This window comes from Puma concolor, chromosome A1 (genome assembly GCF_028749965.1).
Source record: "Puma concolor isolate L17-30 chromosome A1, mPumCon1.1.hap2, whole genome shotgun sequence".
Classification (NCBI taxonomy): domain Eukaryota; kingdom Metazoa; phylum Chordata; class Mammalia; order Carnivora; family Felidae; genus Puma; species Puma concolor.
In genome coordinates, this window is record NC_141667.1 from 113220400 (window position 1) to 113247226 (window position 26827).

General features: G+C 36.6%; 1 protein-coding gene across 8 annotated transcripts in view; it reads left to right on the forward strand.

Annotated features, from left to right (window-relative positions):
* Nucleotides 1–26827, forward strand: part of PDE4D (phosphodiesterase 4D) — a 1391688-nt gene that overhangs the window by 917124 nt on the left and 447737 nt on the right. The gene's annotated exons all lie outside the window — the stretch shown is intronic.

The window sequence follows — 26827 nt, forward strand, 5'->3', positions numbered from 1 at the left end:
AGAGGCATTGCTTTTTCTTGCTTTTTCCACGTACGTGCAAACTGATTCTTTTATCTACATTTCCTGTTCTATATTTTTCAGGGTAAGTTATGCCTCCTTGAAGTTTTCACTACAACTGATGTCTCTCTCTTTCTCTATCTATCCATCTATCTCTTTGCCTACCCTATCATCTACTTATCTGTCTCTCATATTTTGCCCATTCTTTTTCTTTCCAAATTTTCTTTCCACGCCTAAAAAAAGTTATTGTTTTCTCTCTTCCTCTGTTCTCTTTTTGTCAATTTGCCAGACTACTTTATTAGTTTATTCAAAGAGCTTTCAAATTTTAAATTTCTATTACTATAGGTTTTCTACATTATGATTATTTTTCCCTTACCATTACTGTTTTTCTCCTTCTACTTTCTTTGGGTTTATTTTTCTATTTTTTTTCTATATTCCTAAGTAAGTTGCCTTGTACACTGATTTTATCTTTCATTTATTTCGAATATGTTCAATTAATTTTACTGCTTTACTGGCATCCCATGTATTTGATGCACAGTATATTTATTATTCACTTGTAAGTATTTCCCAAATTATGTTGTGATATTGCCTCTGCCACAAATATTATTTAGAAGTGCTTTTAAATTTCTTTCTAAAAGAAAATGATTTTTGTATTTATATTGTTACTAATTTCTAACTTTGTTTCATTGTTATCAAAGAAGATATCTGCTTAATACTTATTCTCTGACATGTATAGAAACTTGCTTTAACTGCAAATATTAGTTGATTCATGAATATTTGGTAATTTGTCATTATAATATGCAAATATGTTATTTTAGGCTTCCTATTTATCCTATTTTATATTTGCTTTCTTTTTACTTCCTTTCTTTCTTATATAATTTTGGATCAAAGTGATCTCTATCATTTTCTTTTTCCTTCTAATTTTAATTTTTCTTTATTTCAATAATAAGCCTAAAATTTTCCTTTTATATTGAATTTATTAAGGGCTAAAATTAAAGTGTCTTTACCCTTCCCCTCAACAATGGAAGAAAAATGGATTTTAGCTCTCTTCATGTTTACCTAATGTTTTAGACATTATTATTAGTTTGATAAGTCTTTCTGGATAGTACTGATGTGCATTTTTTTTCACCACTCTTCTTGGCATCTCAGCCCTTCCTTATTCTTAAAATATGTCTTCTTGAAAGTTCTTCTAGTGCCCCATAGTAGAGAACTTTCTTAATGTTAGATTTTCTTAAAAATTTACTTTGCATTTGTATTTAAAAGATGGTTTTGTTGTATGTGTATTTGTAGGTTGGCAACTTCTCCTCTCAGTGCTTTATTATAGTATTAAATTGACTTTTAAAAAATCACCTTCCATTCTAATTGGTGTTCTTTTGCTCTGTCTCTTTTCTGTGGTTACTTTTAAATTGTTCTTTTTATCTTTGTTACACAGTCAACTAATGGGTCCAGATATTAATTTTATTAAAATTTACCCTATTTAAGATTCACTGGCCTTCCAGGGTACCTGGCTGGTTCAGTCGGTAGAACATGTGACTCTTGATCTTGGGGTTGTAAGTTTGAGCCCCACACTGGGTGTGGAGATTACTAAGAAATAAAATCTTAAAACAATTTTTTAAAAAATTCACTGGCCTTCATACATATGAGTATAGGTATCTTTTATTGCTTGTGGACAATTCTTAGCCATTGCACTTCCAAATGTTAACTCACTACCATTCCCTTTAATCTTCCCTCTGAAACCACAGTAAGATGTATGTTGGCCTTCTGACTCTATCTTTCACTTCTCTTAACATCTCTGATATTTTTTGTTTCTTCCTATCTGTATTTCATTCTGAATACTCATTCATTTATGTTTTCTGGCTTACTACTCCAACCTTCATATCTGTCTACTCTGTTGCTTAATCTGTTTATTGAATTTCTGATTTCAATTATTTAATGTTCAATTTGTGAAGTTCTATTTGTTTTTATTTTAAATATGTCGATGCTTTTTGATCGTTTCCTGCTCATCATCTAGATTTTCTATCATTTCTGTTATTCCTTTAAATAGATGAAAGTATTTTATTGTAGTTGTTTGGTAATTCCAAATTTGTAATCTTTTTAGTCTATTTCTATAGTATGTTATTTCTGTTGGTTGTTTCACATGGGAGTTTACTTCTTTATGCATTCAGTGATTTTTCTGTGATGCTCCTTAGTATTTTACCTGTTGGAATTGTGTTTAAAGTGAATTTTTCCAGAGGGAATTTGCTTACACCAAGTAACTGCATGATCTACCAGCCGTAGACCTACTTTAAACTAAACGTTCAACTTCCAGGCCAAACAAGTATCCAATCCCATTATGAGTACACACTTGTGATTAGAAGTTTTCAAAAGAGACATTTTGTTCCTTAATATGCTACCTGGAACCAAGATACATCTTGTTCTATGTGGAAGTTTTTTGTCTAGTACACTCACTCCGGGTATTAACTTTTAGGTGTGAGATTTCATGTGGAGTCTGGATGTAACTTTCCTCTCTATGTAGGTGCTGGCTTTGATTTTTTCCCTGGCACACGAAGGGTTGGCAGATGCCTTCTGGGTAAACATCAACTCTAGTGCTTAGTTATCTCTGTAGAACTATTCTTTTTTAATTTGCAGGCCTCAAATTATAACTTTTAAGTTAATGCTTTAAAACAATCATCTAGTATAAAATTTAGCAGATTGTGATGACTTATTATAGAGAAGAGCATACAAACCTAAATGTACAGTATGACAATGTCATGAAACAAACCTGCTCACATAACTAGCAACTCGTTCAAGAAGCAGAACATTACCATATCATCCCTTGGTGCCCTCTTCCGCATATGATCTCCCAGGAGGAAATGCAACCTGACTTCAAACACCATCGATGACATTATTTACTAAAGGAAGTGTCCCCTTTAAGTGTCTAGCTTCTCATGTACTGCTAGTGTCTGGCTCTTTTTTTTTTTTTTTTCTCACTGTTATATTTGGAAAATTCATCTATCTTTATATATGTTTTTCTGTTTCATTTTCATCCTCATGGAGTATGCCATATATTATTTATCTTTTTTATTGTTGATAAGCCTTTATTTTGTTTTTATTTGAGGTTACTACAAATCATATTACTATGAACATTATTATACATTTCTTTTTGTGTTTATAACTTTAAATTTCTGTTGGGTGGATAGCCAGAAGTGGAATTGACTGATCACGAGTCCTAAGTCTTTTCAGCTTTAGAAGAAACTGCCAACAGCTTTCCCAAGTAATTTTTCAAATTTAGATTGCAAGCAATGTTGTCTCCACTTTCTAATTGCTTCGCATTCTTGCCAAGCTTGTTAGTGTCTGTCTTATTTCATTTTAACCATTCCGATGGGTATGTAGTGGTATGTCATGGTACATGTAGTTTGCATTTCCCTGATGTCTGGTGATTTTGCGCAAGTTAAAACTTCTTTTTCTTAGCTGTGTTTATTCAGCCTTTTGAAGTGTTTTCTGTTGGACAGTGTTCCTCTGTGTAGCTAAGTCGCCATTTTGCTAGGAATTATTTTAGCCTGAGTAAAATGTTGTCTAATAATTTCGCTATGCATTTGTATTCTTAATTTCTTTTTCTTCCCTTTGAAGCTGTCTTAAGCTAATTGTTTCTGTCCTCTTGAAGTCAACCTTTAATTTGTCCAACCTGTCTTTGAGCTCCCCCTGCTGTTTTCCACTTAAATCGTATACCTGTTGATTATTCATAAGTATCTTTAAAATGATGAATTCTTAGATAATAAGCTGTTTTAAACAGAAATGTTTCCTTTTTCCAAAGGCAGAGGGTGTCAATCAATTAAGATACTGACTGAGGACAAAAGAAATTTAAAAGTAATACAAAGTCGTGCTTTAAAAAACGTACTTGTCATATAAAGCTATTTGTATTAACACGTTGAATCATTAAAAGCTAGACCCATTATGGAGTCATATGTTATTTCTCAGGTATACTGTAAACATGTTAAAGTCAACAACATGACTTGTACCTTTCTCTACTGTATCACAGTTCCCAGAATATTGACATAATTCAGTAATAATCCTTTGCAAAACATCTAAATGCATTTATTCACCTGTCTGGCTATGTCCACATTCATGGTGGACATTTCTTTAGGGTGGCATAGTTGAAATGAATACAGTCTACCATGCAGTGTTTATATCTCTTTCCTCAGCTGTGACAGATAATGTCTTCCTACATTACATTATAAAAAAGGCACTCCTTCCTCAAGCGTGGCAGTCTGTTAGCTTCATAGAGACCTATTGTACTGTAAAAATTGTCAGGAAACAAGAAAATTCACAGCCTTAACAATGTAGATTTGAAGACATATACTGTGTATGTGTGATTATGGACTTTGGATATGAATCTCAGTAATAATAACCTCTCATCTGTAGGATTTTTATGAGGATAAAAACAATAATGTATATAAAATGCTCAGCACAGTACTTGGCACATAGTGAATTCTAAGCTGAATTTAAACAGTTATTGTGTTATGAATAAGCCGTAAGTGGGCATTTGACTCTTGAAAATGTGCTATTGAAATGTTGAAAATTTGCTTTTCTTCTGTCCATGATAATTTCCTTAACATTAGTTTTGGAAATGGTGCCACATACCCTTATATTAATGCACTGCAAGAGGCAATCAAATGTAGGTATAAAAAGAGTAATTTCCTGCTCTTCTTAGCGTGCTCTACTAATAATGCCATTTGAACATATTCTACAAAGACTGTTGATCCCAGAGCCAAGTGAGAATTAGGAAAGTGGATGTTTTTAAATTCTGCTAATAACAATATCACTTCTGCACGTCTCCCTGAGTTCTTGCTGTATTAAAGCTGCAGTTCCCTTTGGCCAGGTTCTGAGTGTAACTGGGATCTATATTATTTCAGCTTTTTTGCTCCCCTTCTAAGGGGAGGAGCAGAGGAGGATAAGCAGATAACCAAAATCTAGGAGATTAGACTGTTACTGTTACAGCCATGGTGTAGATTTAGATGAACTCCAGCCCAAAATTTGGTTTCGATGTTGAAACCAGTGATATCTCCCAACACACACACAGTGGTTATGAAAATATTTATTACCTACAGAAGTGAGACTTTTCTGGAGACAGCAGGGCAAGTTGACTGCCTTGAGGATTTTGTGGGTTTTCGAGATGGAGCCCAAGCTGAGGGTGTGGCTTGGTAGAGAGGTTTGTGTGGTTTGAATCTCTCACCAACACCAAAGGAAAAGCTGGTTCTTTGAAAGAAAAGGATACAAAAACAAACAAATAAACAACAACAACAACAAAACACTAGAACAGATCCACAAAACTAAGAACTGGTTCTTTGAAAGAAAATGGCATAAAAACAACAACAACAACAACAACAACAACAACAACAACAACAACAGAACTGAATCTCTCATCAACACCAAAGGAAAAAACAACTAGGTTTTCTTATCAGCTTGCCCAGATGTGGGGCAGAGATGAAGAGGGAGGGGTGAGATGTGAGGACTATCAGCCAACGTCAAAAAATGGAATCAGACTCCTTTTACAGAGATCAAGATGTATGAGAACAGAGAAATGGTCCATAATGATACACAACCAGCATTTCCTAGAAATGAGACTAGAGTAGCTTTTTAGAAGCATGTGTTTCTGTTGATGGTACACATTATTTAACCAAATTGTATTACACGGGATGTTAGGTTTTTTCCTCTGAACTTAAGTTATACAAGTAGGAATAAATCTGTTTTGAAATACTTAAGATAATATAATTTTTCTTACTGATAAATGCAAAATACATTGTTTCCAAATATGTATATATTTATAACTCATACTTGGTCCAACTATGTTATGAAATCATATAACATGTAACTTTCTGAAAAAATAGGATGAGAAGCCAGTACTGGTATCCATAGCGGCCCTATATAACTCTATTTTTCATGGCGTGATGTCAAGTCAGGTGTATATTTATCACATGTCATTGTGTTTACTGGTGGCTTATTTTTTATTCAGTATTTCTTTTGTTCCTTCAGTGATTATTTTACTATTCCCCCACCATGCTTCAATTACAGTATATTTTTTTTAATTTTAATTTTTTTTTGAGAGAGAGCATGTACACATGTACAAGAAAGGGAGGGGCAAGAGACATGGAGAGAGAGAATCCCAAGCTGTCAGCCCACAGCCCTACATTGGGCTCGATCCCATGAACTGTGAGATCATCACCTGAGCTGAAATCAAGAGTCAGATGCTCAACAAACTGAGCCACCCCAGTGCCCCAGATCCAGTATTTAAAAGATTAGTATTTTGTCCTCGTCTTAAGAAGTTCACAGTCTTTTGGAAAAATAAGAATACAAAATAACAGATGTGCAATGTTATAAGGTCTCTAGTAGAAAAGTATACTTATTATCCTGGATATGTTGTCTGAGACCTCCAAAACCTTTATAAATAAATATATTTTAACAGGATAGATACATTATGATAGTGAAGAAAGCCATCGATTCCTTATTTGATTCTTGTTTTATCTTCTATCACATGCCATTTGTAGACTCCTGACTCAGAGAAACTATTTGCTAATATCAAGGGAATAAATAACATTATGCTTCAGGTGGGCTGACCTACAGCACTCAGAGCCATACTGCTGCTTTGGCTCACCAAAAGGTCAAAATCCAGGATGAAACCAAGCTTGAACATGACAACAAAACATAGTCAAAAAATTCTGGGAACATATAATCTAAAGTTTTTAGAAAGTGAGAAAGTAAACCTTTCAAGTTCATTGAACTTGAAATAAATCTTCCCCTGTGCATTCCTTTCTACTGGGTAGTTGTCATATAGACATTATATGAACCATAGCACCTAAGTACTTTAGATGACATGTCCCTATCCAGTTATATTCCTGGCAGAATCACTGGATATACAGCACCTAGCACCGTATTGTGCAGTCTTCATTTTTCTGAAAATCTTTGTTATGTACCAAGAGTCAGAACACTTCTATTGAGATGAATCTGCCCCCAGACATCCATCACTGCACTGAGTAATTTTACTGTCTTAATTTTCCTTTCGCTTGAGAGCACATATTTCTAAGAATCCAATTGTAGTTTCTCCTCAGATTTTCCAGGAGTGGTCATAGATGATGGACCTATTTTACTTTTATCACTCTGGACAGTCTGTAAAATTACCTTAGAGCTCCAGAACATGAAATTAACACTCAGGGATATTGCAGTGTAACTTCTTTTTTTCTTACTCTGAAGGATACTGAAATGAAGGTCTCCACAGCAGAACCTTCTTTAAATTATACTTTTGAATGCTACTTACTTGTCTGTGGGTCCTTCTAGTTTGTTTTCTCCTAATACAGAATTTAAATCATAGACAAATGAGAGTTAAAAGATTGAGACTAACCTCTTCAAAAACAATCCATTTAAAGCCATCTCAGCCAAAAATAAGTAGGTAAAGAAAGAAATAAACAAAATAAGGCCTTTAAGCCTTTTAATCTCCTACAAAATACCTCTGTATCATCAAGATACTGTGATTTAGGGTTAGAAATAGTGTGGGATCAAATACCAGTTTGTTCTTTTCACTGAAATTTCTCCATTTTTAGTTTCTGTGTCAAAGTAAAGAAAAATTCTTCTCACAATATGTCCCTCAAGGGTGTCTTACAAGATAAAAATAAAAACAAAACACCAACCAAAAATGCAAATAATAACAATACCAAAAACACCTTTACAGATAAAGAAGTGATCTAAGTGGAAAATAATGATGCTTTTAGTTTTCTTAATTGCATTCCAATAATTATCCACGCCTAATGTGTCTTGTTCCCCAAGTGAACAAAATGTTTCTATCTTTTCTATCATTTTAATCTGGTGGAAGCATGTTGAGGAAACTCCTGTTGCTCAGAGCTCAAGTTTGCAAGCTTTCTGAATCTGAGTCACATTGGTTGAGACAGACCCAAGTCCCACAGCTTAGAGGTGATTGAATAAATATCTAATTCTTTTAGGCAACTATTTGGGTGGGTGTTTCACCTTTGAAAATCTGACTTCTTTCTCTTTGCCTTGGGTTAGAGTCTCAGATGGACTTATCTATTTATAGAACAGATGCATGTTTACATTTTGTTGTCCTTTGGTATCCCATATAAATTTAATCCAGTCATTAGTTATGTCTTCCATGTACTGAAATGGTATTCTATACTATTAAGAACGTTTTAATTGAATAAACATTCATTGAGTGATTGTTCTCTTCTAAGAGTAATACCGTGTGCTGGGAGATATAAGGCATATAGAGATGGAGTAAGCATAGCCCAAATCCTCAGGAAAATATAACACTGAGGAGAAACCAATAAAAGGAGAGGGATTAGTAGAATAAGATAGCTTCTCCAGGTCTCCAAAGGCAGTTATATTTCCTTGGGAAGCTTCAGGTAATTTCAGAAGCTTAGTTGTTCATGCTGCTTCAGGCTTTATTCCATCCCAAAACTCTCCCTTAAAATTTAGACTCTCTGTCTATTCCACTTGACATTTCCAATTAGCAACTCAGCCTCCACCTGTTAAAACATGAAATCCTATCACTCCCCTGACCTCTTGCTGCCAAAAGACTGTATTTTCCCGGTACAGTTAGCTAGTACATCCAGTCATTCACTGCAATATGTTGTTTTTATATGCTACATATTTATCAGGCCCCGCCTTTCTTGTCAATTCTATCATGACTGTGCCCATTGAGATCCTCATCAGCCCTCATGGGACCCTTATAACGGCTTTCTAACTGGTTTCTATTCCTCTAATCTTCTGTTCCCTTACATGCATTGCTCACACAGGCTTGGGAGAAACCTATCAAAATTGTAAATCTAACCAGACAACATTTCCGCTTACAGCTCTTCAGAATAAGGTCCCCAAACTGTAGGAAGGTTTGCAGTAACTTCTCCAGTCAAATTCCTTCACCTTTTCCCTTTAAATACTCATAATGTGATTTAATTTATTGTTGAAACAGTGACCTTTTGAGAATAAATGAGGAAACTATTAATTCTTACATTGAGGATGCAGGTTCAGAAGGTGATAGGACATATGGCCACGCTATTCTTTGTTCGTACTAGGTACTTCTATAGTTTATACACATCCTGCTGTTGTCTCTTTGTGGAACATCTAACTTTCTTTCTTCCACAGATGCCTCTTTCTGACTTCCTGAGATTCAACTCAAATTCCATCTACCTCTGGATACATACTGTCAAATTCTTGCCTTCCAAGAGGCATTTGATGCCTCCTTTGTACCTCTGTATGCTGATACTCCTCTATCCTTGCACTTGCTCTGTAATATTGAAGCTTGCTTCTGTGTTTATTTGCCCCCAAAGATTGCAAGCTCTCTAAGACCTAAAACTACTATTATTTTCCTTATTCACTCTTCCTAGTGTATTTGCATTTAATAAATGTTTGTTGAGGTGACCAGATTTGAATTTCAAGTTCATCTATGTACTACTCCCCATGTGCTAGCATAGATAAAGGATATGCCACTGGTTATGTTTTTTTTAATTAAGAATAAAGGGCTTATAGTTTAAGGTGCCCAAGTTAAAACAGCAACAACAACAAAAGCTATATGAACAAACAGAGTCCAAATTAGAAGGCAGGTAGACTGAGGGAAATATGTATAACAAATATTCAAAGATAAGACTTTTTTATAACTTAGAAGAATGCTATAATGAGAGAGGGTGTGAGTTTCACAAAGTGGGGCTTCTGGAGACCAAGGATAAGATTCAAAAGCACTAGTGTGCAGAGAGGGAGGGAGCCAAAACATAAGAGACTCTTAAAAACTGAGAACAAACTGAGGGTTCAAGGGGGGTGGGAGGGAGTGAAGGGTGGGTGACAGGTATTGAGGAGGGCATCTGTTGGGATGAGCACTGGGTGTTGTATGGAAACCAATTTGACAATAAATTTCATATTAAAAAAAAAAAAACAAAAGCACTAGTTGCTTGCACAAAAAAGTGCATGTGGTTGGAAAATTGAATTCTGGAGTTTGAGGTAAATAAGGAAAAAAGTAAGTTGGTCTAGTACCTGAGGCTCTAATATGAAACAATAAGACAGAAAGAAATACACTTGTGGAAGTGACATTGGATGAGGAGAGAAGATCAGAAGGGATGAACAAGAGGAGAAAGGGAGCAATTAAAATTTACTAACTTTATCCTTAAAAGTGATACAGTGACCAGTCAGATCAGGGTGGGAGAGACATCTATACTTCTGAAGGATGGAAATGGAAGGGAAATTTGGAGGTGAGGATTTGTGATGAGGCTTTTGAAGCTGGATGATAAATTGTACTACAAAACCAAAAGATCCAGAGACTAATACATGATAAGCACAGAGAGTGGCAGAGGTAGGTGTGATATGCTTGCAAAGCAAGCCTTCTTGAAGAGTAGAGGCTAATGGATTCCAAGAAGCATAACAAAGAAGGAAACCACTTCTGGTAGAAAATGTTTTGGAAGTTGCCATCAGGGGAAAGCTTGATTTCAGCATGGTCAAGGGCCTGAACAAATTATCTTCAGAATTGATCAGGTACATATGTGAGTTCACTTACAATATCACAAAGGCTAAAGAAGACAGAGAGAAGGCTCATTGGGAGGTAACTGTCGGTGGAGGAGATAAGCCTTCAATGGGCTGAATATGGCAAAAAGAATACATTGACCAAAGTAGCAGCCAGAGAGATTTCTGCCTTAGTTGGCAATTGCATAGTTGCCTGAAGGGGGTTTGAACACAGGATCTTGTGTTAGAAACTAGCTTTTTGGTACAGAAATGTATAGAACAAACTCATTCATTCCAATTGGGGCTCCAAGTGAGGAATAAGATTCGGGTACACCTCAAAGTCTCTTTATCACTGAATGATATTTTTCTGGACTTGTTGGGACACACCGCCTGCTGATGGGGCTGCTTCAAACCTCTAATGCAGGTGCAAGAGATCTCTTAGATGTTGAGAGCTTTTTCTGGTGTTTTGGAAGATGGAGATCAGGGATAATTAATAATAGTTTAAAAGATTGTTGTGCAATCTTTTGACTAATTATGACTAACATTTTAACTTTCTCCTGATGTCTCCCTTTCTATAAGGATTAATGTGGATCAGGAAAAAAGTTTTCAGGTTTTTTCTTGTTCTTTTTTTGCCCAGATCTGATATTTGTGTCAAATTAGGACACTTAATTTTGTTAATAGATGTTCAGGAGCTGAATTTGTATCTTAATTCTAGCAAGTATTTCTTTTTGGAATCTATAGTCCATCATTTTAGCAACATGGCAATACCTTCAAAGTTTTTAATGGCTACATATCTTCTAGAAAACTCCTTCATGTCTGACACATTGCGATGTTCACAAATGGAGCGCAAAGAATTCTGGCAGCTTAGATGATATTTACCCTGTTATTGTTGGTCTGAACTCACCAGGTAGTAACACTCAGAATATCGCATTGCCTATCTCACTAGGTCATGTTGCATTTTTAATATCACACCAGGTAGTAACAGTCAGAGCATTACATTGTCTTACTGGGTTGCCCTGCATTTTTGACAGCACACCTGCAGACTGTTAAAGGAAATATTTCTCTAATCTTATTTGGGGTTACTAGGACCAAAGACAAGTTTACAAAGCTCATGTTGTTTCTTTTTTTTTTTCTTTTTTTTTTTAACGTTTATTTATTTTTGAGACAGGGAGAGACAGAGCATGAACGGGGGAGGGGTAGACAGAGAGGGAGACACAGAATCGGAAGCAGGCTCCAGGCTCTGAGCCATCAGCACAGAGCCCGACGCGGGGCTCGAACTCACGGACCGCGAGATCGTGACTGAGCTGAAGTCGGACGCTTAACTGACTGAGCCACCCAGGCGCCCCCATGTTGTTTCTAATCCTATTTCCATGGGTGTATATTGAGCCACTTAATTTTCGAAGCAGTCCTTAACATAACTGAGAAAAAAGTGACCTGTTTTGTAATGTGGTCAATTGTGATCAGATCACTGTTTCATGTGCGGATACATGTGCCCCACCTTCTTCCATAATGCTCCAGTATTCGGGTATGCTGCATATCCTTCCGGAATTGTGTGGCTTCATGAACCTAACTTAATTAGATATTTTCAGAAGTAGATAGAATCAGTCCTCCCGTTACCATGGATCCTAAAATACCCTGCCACATCGATCAGTAGTTAATCATTCTGTTTCTGTCCTAGTAATTTATCTACACATTCAAACACAATAATATATTTAAACACCAGGACACCTATCATTTGGGCCCCATAACTTGAGTTACTGGCTTATTTGAGAAAAAAAATACTTAATCGCTATTTATAACTAGTCATTTAATAGGCAATGTGAGAATGAGACAAGATAAGGAAAAATGAGGCTTCATCATGTTTCAGAAACTTTACATTAATCTTTGAATCTTTACCAAGAATTTTAGCCACCTGCAAAAAAAAAATATTTTTTCTTCAGAATAGTCTTTTTTGTTTACATGCCTAATGCACGTCTTACATTTTTTACAAAATTCCTGAAATCAACTGTTGAAGGAAAAAAAATAAAATAATAGTATGGTCTAAATAGTATGGTCTAAAATAATAGAATGATGTGACATTCCACTTTTTAATATCTTGTTCATGATATTTAACTATTGAAATTATTGTTATAATAAGATAAAGTAATAAATAAGGTATCTGAGTTCCTTTTTTGGATCTGTATGGATGTATATATATGTAAACAGTGAGAATGAAAGTGCTTTAAGTTTTTATTTCCTCTTTCCAGAAAATACTGAAAAAAATATTGGAGTTTATACAACTAGTTAACAGTTACTGTTCACAATGAGAGTATGGAGGTTTTCTGAAATTTTTAAATAAAATATGCATTCAATGTTATATGACTTTTCTTGTGTTGTAGACACTTAATTAGTATTTTATGAGTTGCTACTGACATCACTACTGGCTTGTTTTTACTGGAAAGTCCGTGTTCTTGTTTGTGGTTGAAACTGGTGATGTAGAAGGTCATGATGTGTTGCCAGAAAATAATTGTAAATGGAGAGGGGAACTGGTATTTGAACAGGTAACTGCTCTGTGTTATCTACTTTAGATATGATATCTGACTTAAAGTTTACCTCAGCGCTCCACCCAGAAGGAGATTCTGTCAGTTGCCATGTTATTTATATATTCATTTGACTCTCTTTTAAACAGAGGAGACATTTCAAACATATGGAAAAGCACAGAAGGCAATATAAAATCATACATCTAGCCACTGCATAGAAGTAACTGACTTGAACCATCTTGTCAAGGGGCAAATTTGCTTCAGATGACTTTCAGAAATATGTAAAATATTACCATTACCACGGAAATGCCTTTTTGCCCCTACATGTTCAAGCAGAGGAAAGATAAGTTGAGAAGACATGAAGTACCTTGCACAAATTCTCTCCTTTAGTATGTAGAACCGAGATTGGATCTGCTGCCAGTGGGGTCTGGATCTCATGCTCCTTCCCTCCGCTGTACAGACTTTCTCTGTTCTCCCTAAGGGACTCACAGCTGCACTAGAAACATATTTTGTAGAGCTGCTTTATGGTGGGGGAGGTGATCGAGCCTTTTACTTTTGTGGTACCATATCAGTTTCCAATTAATTTTGGCACTTAATAAAGTATTGTATGTTCACCTGTTCAATTATTTTCTGTACCACATCAAGAGAACAGATAATTTAGTCATATTAGCTTCATTTGCTTCCATTTAATACGATTAGTTATTATCCTGTACAAATGCAGGTGAACATCAGAGTGCACAAAAATGACAAACGTCGACCATAGCAGATAAGCAATAGTACATTTCCGAGTGGTTTACATTCTCAGCTTGGGCAAATATTCTTTGAATGGCATTTTTTTTTTTTAAGTTAAGGAGCCCTTTTTAGTTGGCTTTATTTCTTTTCCACATTTGTTATTCAGCTGTCTAGCGTCACGTGTAAAGTGAGGGTCATAATATATATTTCCTGATCCTCCAATAAAGAACTAAGATGATGTGTATGAAGGCATTTGACACAGTGATTGGTATGAAGGAACTACTCCATACTTACTTGCTATGGTCACTTGGAAAACAACAACAACAAAAAAACTATTTTGCATGTGATGGTGGGGTCGGGTAACAGCCAATACATCAAATATTTTTAAACAGTTTTGTTTGACCAAGTTCAACCAGCTGCTATTAAAAATCATTTGGCACATGGAAATCTATTTTAAGAGGGTATATCCTCCAATGTTGATTTAGAAAAGAGAGGGGAAAAAATCAATTAACTTTACTCACAGGGTGTCTCATTTTTGTGGGCATGTGAGAGTCCAAGGAGATAAACAAATATTTGCAAAATGATCTTCTTGCTACACAGGCAGTACCATTAAAATGTTAATGTTGTTTTATTAAGGCAATGCTGTTTTATAATTTCATGATCTTCAGAGAAATAACAGGGATTTTATTAAACTCATACTTTTAAAAAGTTGAAATCTTAGATCCTATTATCACCACTATACATGTGAGAAAACAATTGCATAGAGAAAGAAGAGTTGGTAGGTTATTAAAACATAATGGGGTGCCTGGGTGGCTCAGTTGGTTAAATGTCCGACTTTGGATCAGGTCATGATCTTGTGGTTCATGGGTTCGAGCTCCGTGTCAGGCTCTGTGCTGACAGCTCAGAGCCTGGAGCCTGGATTCTCTGTCTCCCTCTTTCTGCCACTCCCCCACTTGCTCTCTCTCTCTCTCTCTATCTATATATCTCTCTCAAAAATAAACAAAAATATTAAAATGTAAAGAAATAAGGAGAAAACAAAATTTCATGAAATTGTCAAATCTCCTTGAGACTCAACCATGACACAATTCTTTGATTTTAAGAATTCTTTCCTACTAATGAGTCATTCTGAGCCCTTTTATGTGGGTATATAGAAATGAATACAAATTCATCCCACTGCTAAACCACCCCAAATATTATTAATTAAATTGTTGAGAGTCTTGAAACAGTGAAGAAAAAAATACTGAAATTCCATATACTTGCTTTCATTAAAGTAACAAATACATCTGATTCTTATGCCAAATAAGTGTGTTTTTTCCAGCAAGTTTCTATGGGATTCCCCCTAGAAGTATCGAGGTCTGAAAAACAAAGTAATTCCACTTATCAACTAAAATTGCATTTAATTAAAAAATTGTTCTGACATATCAGGAGAGAAACTAATTAATATTTTTAAGGCATGTGCTTTTGTGAAAAACAAAAGAGCCGAAGTAAGTATAAGCCTCAGGAGGAGAACAGCAGTATTATAGAGTGAACAGCAACAATGGTTCTTATTAATATTAAAATAAAGAAATTGGCCCAGATTGGAAAACAACCCCTAGCTTATTTGCCAGACAAGTTTGTCATTTTTCTCCTGTTTTTGACTCATCTCATTTGGAAAGCACAGATGTGTTCTACATCTGTCTCTCTCCCACTCACCCTTAAATTTTACTTACCAGCTGAACCATCAATCTTAATATATCCAAAAATATTTTATCATGGTGATAATTCAACTGTTGTATTTCAGTGCATACAAATATCCCGAAAACATGCATATCCCAACCCTATTTTGAAAGTTCTCTGAAGACTCCTCAAAAAAACAAACAAACAAACAAAAAAAACAGAAACAAAAACAAAACAAAAAAAGATTATCCCAGTGATTACATTTCTTTAAAAAGTTTATTGATGTACTAAATGTATGTCTAGTTATTTTTATTGAATGCATATCTTGGCATTAAATAACTGTTTGCTAAGCACTGCGCACAGCTTCCCACACGCTAATGCCACCGTTACCAATTGTATTATTAAAAAACCACAAAACGTAGCAGAGATGTTCCTGGTAATGGTATTTCAAATGCATATTTAAACAGCTTATCTATTCTAAATTCATTTCTGATAGATTACATAGCTGTATTTCAAATCTTACAAGATGCACATCTCTTTGCTGTTTTTTTCTTTATCCCTCAGCTTGCATCAGTTGAATAGCTCAAATTATTTGGTACTGGTAATGCATGAAAATGCGAGGTACAAAAATGAAATGAAAACTATAGACTCAGTGACCTCCAGGCCTTAAAAATTGTAGCACTTCTGAATCTGTTGTATTTTATTTTGCTTCAATGGTTCAACTTTATTAATTAATCTATTTATTTATTTACTCTTGCTGATGTCGTAAGATCTGTGTGAGATGTCTAAACCATGAGAGAGCCAGGGGCTATCAGAGTCAAGTCTAAGTAATTTGCTTAAGAATCCTTCCCACAGAAGGGCAATGGCAGTGTGAGTGGAAAAGCAATGCCCCCTGTGCCCACACAGTGAGTGTCTGACCTACAGGACGAGAGCGACGCAGCGAGTGGAGTGGCAGGAAGGACCTTGTGCTTTTTCCCTAAAGGGCTGGTCTTGGCCGGCGTCCTTTCTCAGCTGCTCCAGGACTGCCTGCCATTGCATAGAGCAGAGGAGGGGTGGGGAAGTTCACGTTTGTTGTTGCAAGATCTCACTGATTTGCTTGCAATGCTAGGAGGCAGATTATTTCTCCTCTGCAGTTGTGCAACTCACCAGGTTTTGCTTGTTCAATGATTGCTTTAGCTTTGAGTCAAGTTCATAGCCAGGGTCTAATTCTTCAAGACATGTCTTTTCATATTAGCCTCATTTCTGTCACTTTTTCGTGACACCTCCCCTTCCTGATCTACCTTTTAAAAATCTTTGAGCGTATGTATCCTTAAAAACTGCCTTAAACCCTTTCTTTCGAATAAGAACATGTATAAGAAAATAGAAAAAAACTAAGAAAAGGATATAACTGATAGCATCATTTAGCCATAAGAAAGCTAAATTTAAGTGCCTTGTCTAATGTCACACAGTGAATTCTTGTGTGAGAGGCATGCAAGCCCTGGATCCTGACTCTAGCCTTCCTGTGCACACCTTGCTGTCATATTTCCTCATTTTCTCTTGGTCTCTGCTTAACTGAGCACACATGAAAATTTTAAGTAACTCAACAGCTATGGGCATACCTATAAAACTGGGAAAATAATGTCTATCTTTTAATAGTTATTTGTTTTTTATTTTATTTTTTATTTTATTTTCTGTAATTTTTTTAAATCTTTATTTTTGAGAGAGAGAGGGAGAGACAGAATCTGAAGCAGGCTCCAGGCTGTGAGCTGTCAGCACAGAGCCCAATGCGAGGCTCGAACTCACAGTCTGCGAGATCATGACCTGAGCTGAAGTCGGACCCTCAACCGACTGAGCCACCCAGGCGCCCCAGGTTATTTGTTTTTGAGAGAGAGAGGAGACAGAAAGTGAGCATGGGAGGGACAGAGGGAGAGGGAGACACAGAATCCAAAGCAGGCTCCAGGCTCTGAGATGTCAGCACAGAGCCCATCGCTGACCATGAGATCATGAGAACCATGAGATCATGACCTGAGCTGAAGCTGGACACTCAATTGACTGCGCCACCCAGGTGCCCCTATAATATCTACTTTTTAAAGGAGTTATAATGGTTAACCGAAATAATATATTTGTATAATCCATACAGTATATCACATCATAATATTTTTTAAGTGTTAGCTATTATTTCTTTGTTAATAAATAATTTAAGATAGCACAGGAACACATCTATTGTAACTAAGATAAAAAGTTTACAGCTTTAGTGCACAAACAGTTGTGATGATATTTCCAATATTTGAAAGCCTATTTCCATTTCTGAGGAACAACCATGAATAGTCTATCGTGACCTTACATAGTGACAGAGAAAAGACCGAGGAAAGTAAGGATGGGAAATGAGAAGTGGGGAGCAAATGATTCACATAATATGGTTTCCTAGGCCACACTGCATTCAGAATCTCAGAGGTGGCACATGCATTAGCCCATAACCAAATCATACCCATGAACCCATATGAGGTCAATTTTAACAGGGTGCCCATTGTCTCTCCTCCAAGTCGAACAAAGGAATCCAGAAAAAAATATTTTATGTTATGATTGTGATTTCAGTTGAAGGGAACAGGAAAGACTTGATCATTTTTTTTTTTTCAGGCTTGCATTTGTGGTAGGTGAAAGACATTAGAAAAAGCTTAAACCCTTTTGCCAATATTTCAAAGCAGTTTTGATGGCATTTAGATGGCAACCTCATTTTGCAGAGAATTGTATACTCATAGAACCTGGGAGAATCAAGCAGTTGGCATAACATGTTATCTGAGTTTGATCAGAATTGACATCAGGGAGCTAGGAAAGCCCAGGGCGATCCTGCGTTCTGCCTCTTTGGGGATGACTTTGACAGTAAGTGAGAATGTCTGAGTGTTAATCATTTTCTGACAGCTTTAGCTCTTATCTTATGCAGAAATAAAAGCACTCAGAAACATTACCTTCTTGGTCTTTGGTCAGGGCACTTCTTCTAGAAAAACTGTTCTGCAGTAAGACTGTATTAGCTGCACAATAAATATATGTACCTATATAACACATCTAAAAATTTGATAGAAGTCTTGATTCAAGGCATCATTCTTGGGAAGAGAGGTTATTTTGTAAAGCCTTATTGGTAGGGACTAAAAAAAAAAAATTACGCCAGCCTTTTATGTCCAAGTATCCATGTTAATTTCCTGTGTATATCTTTTTGAAAAACTTTCAGTGTGGGTATATAGGCAGGGCCAGATGTCTCTGTCTTAATTATTCATACTCTTTAATAAATAGCAATGACATACAGTGAAAATAAAGCCCAGATGGCTGACACATTGCAGAAATCATTGGATGTACTATATAGTCGTTCCTTAGTTTCCTGAATACTAATAGATGATACAGATCATCTTTCTACCCATCAATCAAATAACAAGTAACTACCGTGATTTCTATGAACTAAGTACTGTGCTACTGACCAGGTGGATTCTAAAAACATACTGCCATGTACTACCATAACATCATTTCCTTTTATCTCTATTATCCTTGGGCTCTAGGCTTGCCTAGGTTTCTAGAACTTACTTTCAAGAGTGATCCTTGGGGCGCCTGGGTGACACAGTCAGTTAAGTGTCTGACTCTTAATTTAAGCTCAGGTTGATGAGGGAGCATAAGGCAAGCGGAAGGTAAAGTACAAGCTAGCAACCCTCTCCATCCCCCAGGTAGGATATGTATGACATTCCTCAGGCACTCCTGGCTGTCCAAGAACAAAGGAAAAGGAAAAACTAGTGGTTAACTGATAGAGATCACAGTCATGCAGGACAAGAGTCTCCACTGGTTTACAAATGTCTTAGTAAATGACAAGAAAAAGGCAATCTTATCAATAGCCTGGTCTCCAGAAACCTAGAGACTCAGTGTCCCAGAGCCCTACATTACCCTCCCCTCCATAGTGATGTGGGAAACAAAGGCAAGAAGAAAATGTAAATACCATTAAGTTTCTTTCTAACCTGCAACCCATTGACAAATATTTGAGGCAGGTACAGTAAAACATGCCTCCAATAAACTGTGGCTTGTCTTAATGTTAATTCCTTACTAGAGGGAAAACAACATTAACTTGACAATAGCAAGGCCTATGGTATCTTGAGAGTCCTCTTTAGCATATGAAAGTCCTTTTGGGAACTTCCTTTTTTCCTTCCCTCCCTCAATGCCCAGGTGTATAATCATTCACCCCTCACACTTATAACTGAGTTCTTTCTGCCCATGGGTCCTGGCCCTGTGCTTTAATGAAACCACCTTTTTTGCAACAAAGACATCTCAAGAATTCTATCTTGGCTGTTGCCTCCAGACTCTCACCACCGCTCCAGAACCCCATCAAAGGTCATGATCTCACTGTTCCTGAGTTAGTGCCCTGCCTGTATGCTGACAGTGCAGAGCCTGCTTGGGATTCTCTCTCTCTCTCTCTCTCTCTCTCTCTCTCACTCTCTCTCTGCACCTCCCCCACCCTGTGCACATTCTCTAAACAAACAAACAAACAAACAAACAAACAAACAAACAAAATAGTGATCCAAAGCCAGAGCTGAGTTTGTTGTGGTGGTTGTTTAACTAACTGGTTTACTAACTTCAGTCTCATGCATCATGGTGTATATTACTAGTTGTTAAGCAGTGGTTGATGAATCATAAAATCAAGGAGTTTCAGAATTCAGAGAAATTTAGAGCTGGCTCAAGTTATAGCTTACACAAGAGAACATGTGAAATAAATAACCAAGTGATTTCACGAGATGAGGCAACTAGTTAGTGTCAAAACCGAGGCTTCAAGTATAGGCTGCTGAGATCTGATGTTCTTTCTAGTGTTACTGCATCACAGAAATGTGTGGGATTAAAAGTGCCATCATGGGAATGAAGACACAGCATCTTGGGTTTGTTGCTGCTTTTGACGAAAGATGAGAAAAAGGAAGGGGCACAAATATCACCATGGTACCTAGTTCATGTTATTTTTCTAGAATGGTGATGGGGTTCTGCAAAATAAGAAAGTAAGATGTCGTTCTGCAAATCTTAGTGGGATTTCTGACTGGTGTAGGATTACCTAGACTATCTCAAAGTACAGAACTCCATAGTCACCAAGTCTTGAATTACAGGGATGCCATTTTCCTAGATATAATATTTATAGGACCACTGTGGGAAAATAAAGATATGCCAGTTGGTTGGCTTTAGACAACCACAGTACATTACATGTTGGGCATGAAAACAAAAACATTATTTGTCAACCACTAAATCACTAGTTAGTATTGGTATTACGAGAAATACATTTGGCTTGAAGTATGCAAATGTGAAGCCCCTAGAGAACCACTGTTTTAACTTGCCTTCTAAGAACCTTCCAGTCATGGACAAACCTGGATGCCAGTGGAATTATCCAGAAATGGTTTACTTAGTTGGAACTCTCTGTAGTTGATGTTATCAGGGAGAAGGGCATAACCAGGGGAGAGAGCAGAGGTGAGTGTCAAGAGTGTCCCATAAGGGGAAGAGACCCAAGTAAAAACCAGAATGTGCCTGTCCCCAAACCCCAATAAACTGTTCTTCCTGTTGGAATGTAGATACATTGCCACTTGAACAGAAACCATAATATTCTTTGCCACATTGGTTCAATTTCAGTGTTTATACTGTGAATGTCTGCCCATCTAGTAAATGATCATTAACATTATTAGCCTGAATAAGGAAGAAGAGAGCATATTCTTTTCTAGTAAAGACAAAGCCTTAGAGATAAAGGGAGGTGCAAGTGTGTCCCTAAACACTAAGTTGCATCCTCAGTACAGTTTGGGGAGAGGCCACTGTTGCCAGGCAACGAGCCTTAACAGGAAATACAGACTGGTGAGTGTTATGTATGGTCTTTTAGGCACCAACTGAAATGCCCCTTCCATTACCTCCTCTAGTCCCTGGTTGATATGAATCACTCAGATAAAAGGAGCCAGGGAAGAGTACCCCTTCAGCAACTCTGCTGCTCTAGGCAGGTCCTTGAGAATAGTAAAATACTTTAAAGATATGGATATTTTTATCTATGGAATTTCAATAAGGGGATGGTCTCAAGGCAATACATGTGAGATGTTCACATATTTTCTTATTTAAAAGATTTAAAAATTATTTCCAACCATATACATTTATGGGTACATAATGATTGAATTCATATGGGATATAGCAAAATGTGCGGTTCTATTAAAGAGGAGCATACGAAGGTAATTGTCATTTGAGAGATGTCTTTGCTGATGATCATTAAGCAAGAGCTGAACAGGTTTGTACTGTTATGATAATGATTTATGCACACTTTTAAAACCTGTCCTTATTTACTAGTGTATCATTTAATGTTTTTCTTTCATTTTTAAAATTTATTTTGATATATGTTTATGAAAAATCTTGCATTTCCAAGAACATATTCACTAAGTACTGTAAAGATGATTCTGTCTCAGGATATTTGAAATGGCATTGCCAAGTGATTTTCTGTAGAGCTCATCACCATAGCAGAGGTCAATTTGAAGAGTGGATTTTAAAGAATAGTGCCAAACTAAATGCTGCCTCTCTTTTCCCTTAACATTCCCTAGAATGCCATTCCCATCTCATTCCCTAGAAAGTAGACAGTATTAAATAATAGTTGAACCAGCATGTATATTTCAATAAAAACATCATTTCTGGAGCAGTTTTCCAAAATTATTTTTTTAAGGAGTCAAACCATGTAATGCTATAGCATATAAGAAGCCTCAAATAAATCCAGCTTAGAAGAAATGTCTGTCGTTTGTTAGTTGACAGCCAGGAGAGAGTGTGAATATTGAAGGGATTTGGATGACTGGAAGGTTACTGTTTTAAGTCTGATGTGTGGACTGAAGACGTGAGAGTTACAGTCCTTTTGGTATGTTGTTATTTTTCCTGTGAAGTATATTACATGTGCATAAAGAATGTAAAGAAAATCATGCCCACAAAATCAGGAATAGTTTTGACAAAGAGGGCATGTTAATAGTGACAGTCATGGGAACACCACAGTGACCAAGGGCTTTACTTCAAAAAAAAGTCAAATCATAGTATCTTCATGTTGGAAGAGACCACAGTATTCTGTCTAAGGAATTTTCAGACTGTGTCCTTGGGACGCCCTTTCCCCACCCCTATGCAGAGGCAGCTGCAGAACAGAGAAGAGGAGCCAGAAATTTTAGGGAGATCTACATCTGGAGCATTCCACAGGCTTCATTCAGTCCCATTTTAGAGATGAAGCAGGTGTGTCTCAGAGGGGCTAATGATACATTCAAAGATACACAGCTAGTTGGTGTCAATCCCAGACTAGACTTCCTGATTTGTGTGTGTGTGTCTCTGTGTGCGTGTGTTTTAACTGACGTTCTATTGCTTCTCAATTTATTAGAAAATATAATTACCGGGGCACCTGGGTGGCTCAATCGGTGACTTCAGCTCAGGTCATAATCTCATGGCTCATGATTTTGAGCCCCCTGTTGGGCTCTGTGCTGACAGCTCAGAACCTGGAGCCTGCTTTGGATCCTGTGTCTCCCTCTCTCTTTGCCCCTCCTCCACTGCTTCAAATATAAATAAACATTAAAAAATAAAATAATGTAAAGCACAGCTACCCTAATGAACAGTCAGAAAACACTTGTCTTTTCCTCCAGTGCCTTTAAAACCCAATGGAAGGGTGAGACTCAAAATCCCTATAACTCTCTCAAAAGAAATCCTGTCTTGAATTTCTTGTGTCTTTACTGGTCCTTCTAGCCTCTTTTAGAAGCTGAATGTGGGATGTCAGCTAAGGATTACAAAAGCTGCACCTTTGCAAATCCTACAAGATCCTCTAGCAAGGATTGTTTGCCTTCTATTGCTTTGTCTTTAGCTTTTTTAGGACCTCTGGTAAAATGGGAGAGAAAGAGTCCCTGCAAACACCGTGATATACAAACAGCTGCCAAGTTCAAGTATACCATGTGCATGGTGCATCCTGGTGGTTGCTGTCCTGGTTACTCTGCAAACACCAAAGCATATATAACTTGACGTTAAGTCCATTTCAAGAGAGGAGAATGATTTCATTATTTTAGTAGGGGCACTTTGCTTATGAGGAAGTAGACTCCAAAAAAGCAGGGGCCACTTTGCCATGTTGATCATTATTACCAGTATGGCACACAGTAGGGCTCAGTAAGTAAATGAGTGAACATAAATCTATTAAAATTAGCTCAGGTGAAAAGATTTATTGGAGTAATACAAAATGATTTTAATGATATCACATAATGATAAGTAAGCCTAGCTTCACAAGGTACCCCATCCTAGCATGTTGATTCCACTGACTTTGCTGCTAATGAATCTCAGTGACCCAACATGGCTATGCACCCTGATAGTACAACTATAGTGCCCATCATGAATGAAAAAAAAAAAAAAAAAAATAGAAAGGTTCTTGAATAGCCTAGACTGGACCAGAACCTAGATGTTGGATAAAAGTGGGAAAGCAAATAAGGGATGTCATCTGTGATATTGACCAACAATATTTATCTTAGACCCTTCAGGGAACATTGAGAAGCATTATCTCCCTGTTAACACTATACATCCTGAAAGGACAGGTTTGTTTTTGTTTGTTTGTTTGTTTGTTTGTTTGTTTAAGAGATATGCATACTTTCCATGTGCTTGAACAATAATATTGCCAAAAGCAACACCATTTTCTCCTATATAAACTATCCCACCTTTTTTTTGATAACTTTGTAAATTTAAAAATATCACTGAATAGTTAACTAAAAAAACTCCTAGAGGGGCGCCTGGGTGGCGCAGTCGGTTAAGCGTCCGACTTCAACCAGGTCACGATCTCACGGTCCGTGAGTTCGAGCCCCGCGTCGGGCTCTGGGCTGATGGCTCAGAGCCTGGAGCCTGTTTCCGATTCTGTGTCTCCTTCTCTCTCTGCCCCTCGCCCGTTCATGCTCTGCCTCTCTCTGTCCCAAAAATAAATAAACGTTGAAAAAAAAAATTAAAAAAAAAAACAAAAAACTCCTAGAATATTCGTGAAAAAATCTTAGAGAATTTCTCCTTTAATTAAGTTACTGAAGTGTTCACACTTATAAAAATCTTCACTATTGAAAAAAAACAGAATTAAAAACACAGCTTCCAAAAATGTCCCCTGTGAGTAGGAAGACCATGTTCTTTGCTGCAAGATATTAGTGAAATATTTAGAAAAAAGGGAAGAAAATCCTTAGCAGTGATTAGAAATTAGTTTGTATAGCCTCCCTACTGCAGTCTGCATTTACAGGATATATGCCATGGTTATTCTACTAGAAAAATTTTTTAAGCTTATTTATTTTGAGGAAGAGTGCACAAGCAGAGGAGGGGCAGAGAGAGAGAGGGAGAGAGAGAATTCCAAGAAGGGTTCACACTGTCAGTGCAGAACCTGATGCAGGACCTGATCTTAGGAACAGTGAGATCATGACCTGAGCTGAAATCAAGAGTCAGATGCTTAACCTACTGAGCCACCCGGGCACCCCTTAGAAGATATTTTTAGTTCAGCACTGCTTCTGTTAAAACTATGACTGGATAAAGTACGAATTTTCGTGAAGTTATAGAAGTGTATCAATTTTTTGAAAGGAGAATTGGCTGAGAGCCCATCAGAATACATGTATTCATTCACACACATAGATATACAAATTTAACTGGGAAAAAGTTTTTTCACAAAGCCATCCTTATTCTTTCCACATGTCATTTGTTTCACAACCTTAGCATTGGTCATGAGTCCACACTTGAATATACTGACCCGAGGTGAAATTCCAAATGTGGAACTTGAAAACACAATCAAGGATGTAAGATTAGTAAACAGAAAGTTGAATTTTAATACTTTATTAAAATTTGTTTTAAATCTTTATTTTTGAGAAAGAGAGACAGATTGTGAGTGGGGGAGGAACAAAGAGAGAGGAAGACACAGAATCCGAAGCAGGCTCCAGGCTCAGTGCTGTCAGCTCAGAGCCCAACATGGGGCCCAAACCCAGGAACTGCAAGATCATGACCTGAGCTGAGGTCAGACGCTTAACCCACTGAGCCACCCAGGCGCCCCAAAAGTTTTATTATTTTATTTCTCTTTCTTCTGAGGACAGATCAAAGGAAACTAGTCTAAAACGTAATTAGATACTGATCTGGAATTGTTAGACTTAACTGTAGCTGGTAACGGCAGACTATGGTCTTAGTACACAGTATCTACCTAAAAGTTGTTGTGGAGTTGGTTTTCCCAGCCCTAGAAGTGCTTTGAAATCACCTGGGGAACACTGAAAAATGAAGAAATCCAGGCCAGTTGAATCAGAATCTGTGAGCACCAGGCCTGGTATCAGGATTATTAGGAAACTCCCCAGTTACCTCTAATATGTAGTTAGGGTTTAGAGCATCAACGGTCATTCTGAGTCCATGATTTTGTTTTTTGTGTTGAGTATTTTTGCCATTCTATCAATTATTTTTTTCTGTGTTGTTTTTTCAGATGCATCATATCCATCACCCAAGAGCAATAAATGTTTAAAAATTACTGAGGTTAGATTGAGTAAACACACATTGTTATGCACATTGTTAAACTTTACATTTTAAGATCCTTGTTACTAAGGTATTATAGCTATGGTTAATTTAAAATCTTATAAAGAATCCATTGAGCAGGTTATATGTTAAGTACTATTTTGCCAGTTGAATATGGCTCAGGAGAAATCTTACTAATTACATAAAGTGGATGGTTCTGAGAATTTATATTTATTCAAATAATTCATTTAAATAATCCTCAGAATGTTATCTATTATCTTTCAAAATAGAAAATGAATTCTATAACTTAGTCATAGATTTTAGGTAAAATTGTTCCACAAACACACACACCATAGCTTTTAATCTCTTCAGTATGTAATGACTGACCTGCTTTCCACAGTTTCTTGAACATTTAGTAAACTAATTTAGAGTTTTAAAGTATTGTCAAATAGAAGATCTTCCTGTACCCAATTTAATAAGAAGATAAAATGTTATAGTTAGCATATCCATTTTTCACACATAAACAGGCACTTAAGTTCTTAAAAACAGGTTGTTCTTTTAGGTAATTTCAACATTGCCTCTGGAATCTTTTTCCAAAATTTAGTGTAGATGTTTTTGATCTATCTGAGAAAAAGTTGTCTGGCTGCAAACCTTAGCTCTGTGCTTACGGAGATTTTTACCATTTCTAATTAGTAACACTGGAAAAATTTACTAATGTCTAAAAGAAAACAAGATATGAATATTCCTATATGGTAATTAGTACATGTTCTAAACTAAATCCAGTATTTTTAATTCTCTAGGAGTTTGTTACTTGAACCTGCCTGAATCCACTTCTGTTCATCTCATTATAGTATATACACTGTTAGCCTTTACTGATTTGTTTTGTTGAGCATACTTTTTCCTTAGTATTTTTATGCTATCAATAATCTGTTTCTTGTTGCTTTTCAAGAATAAAAGATATTGAATCATGTGAATATATTCATATG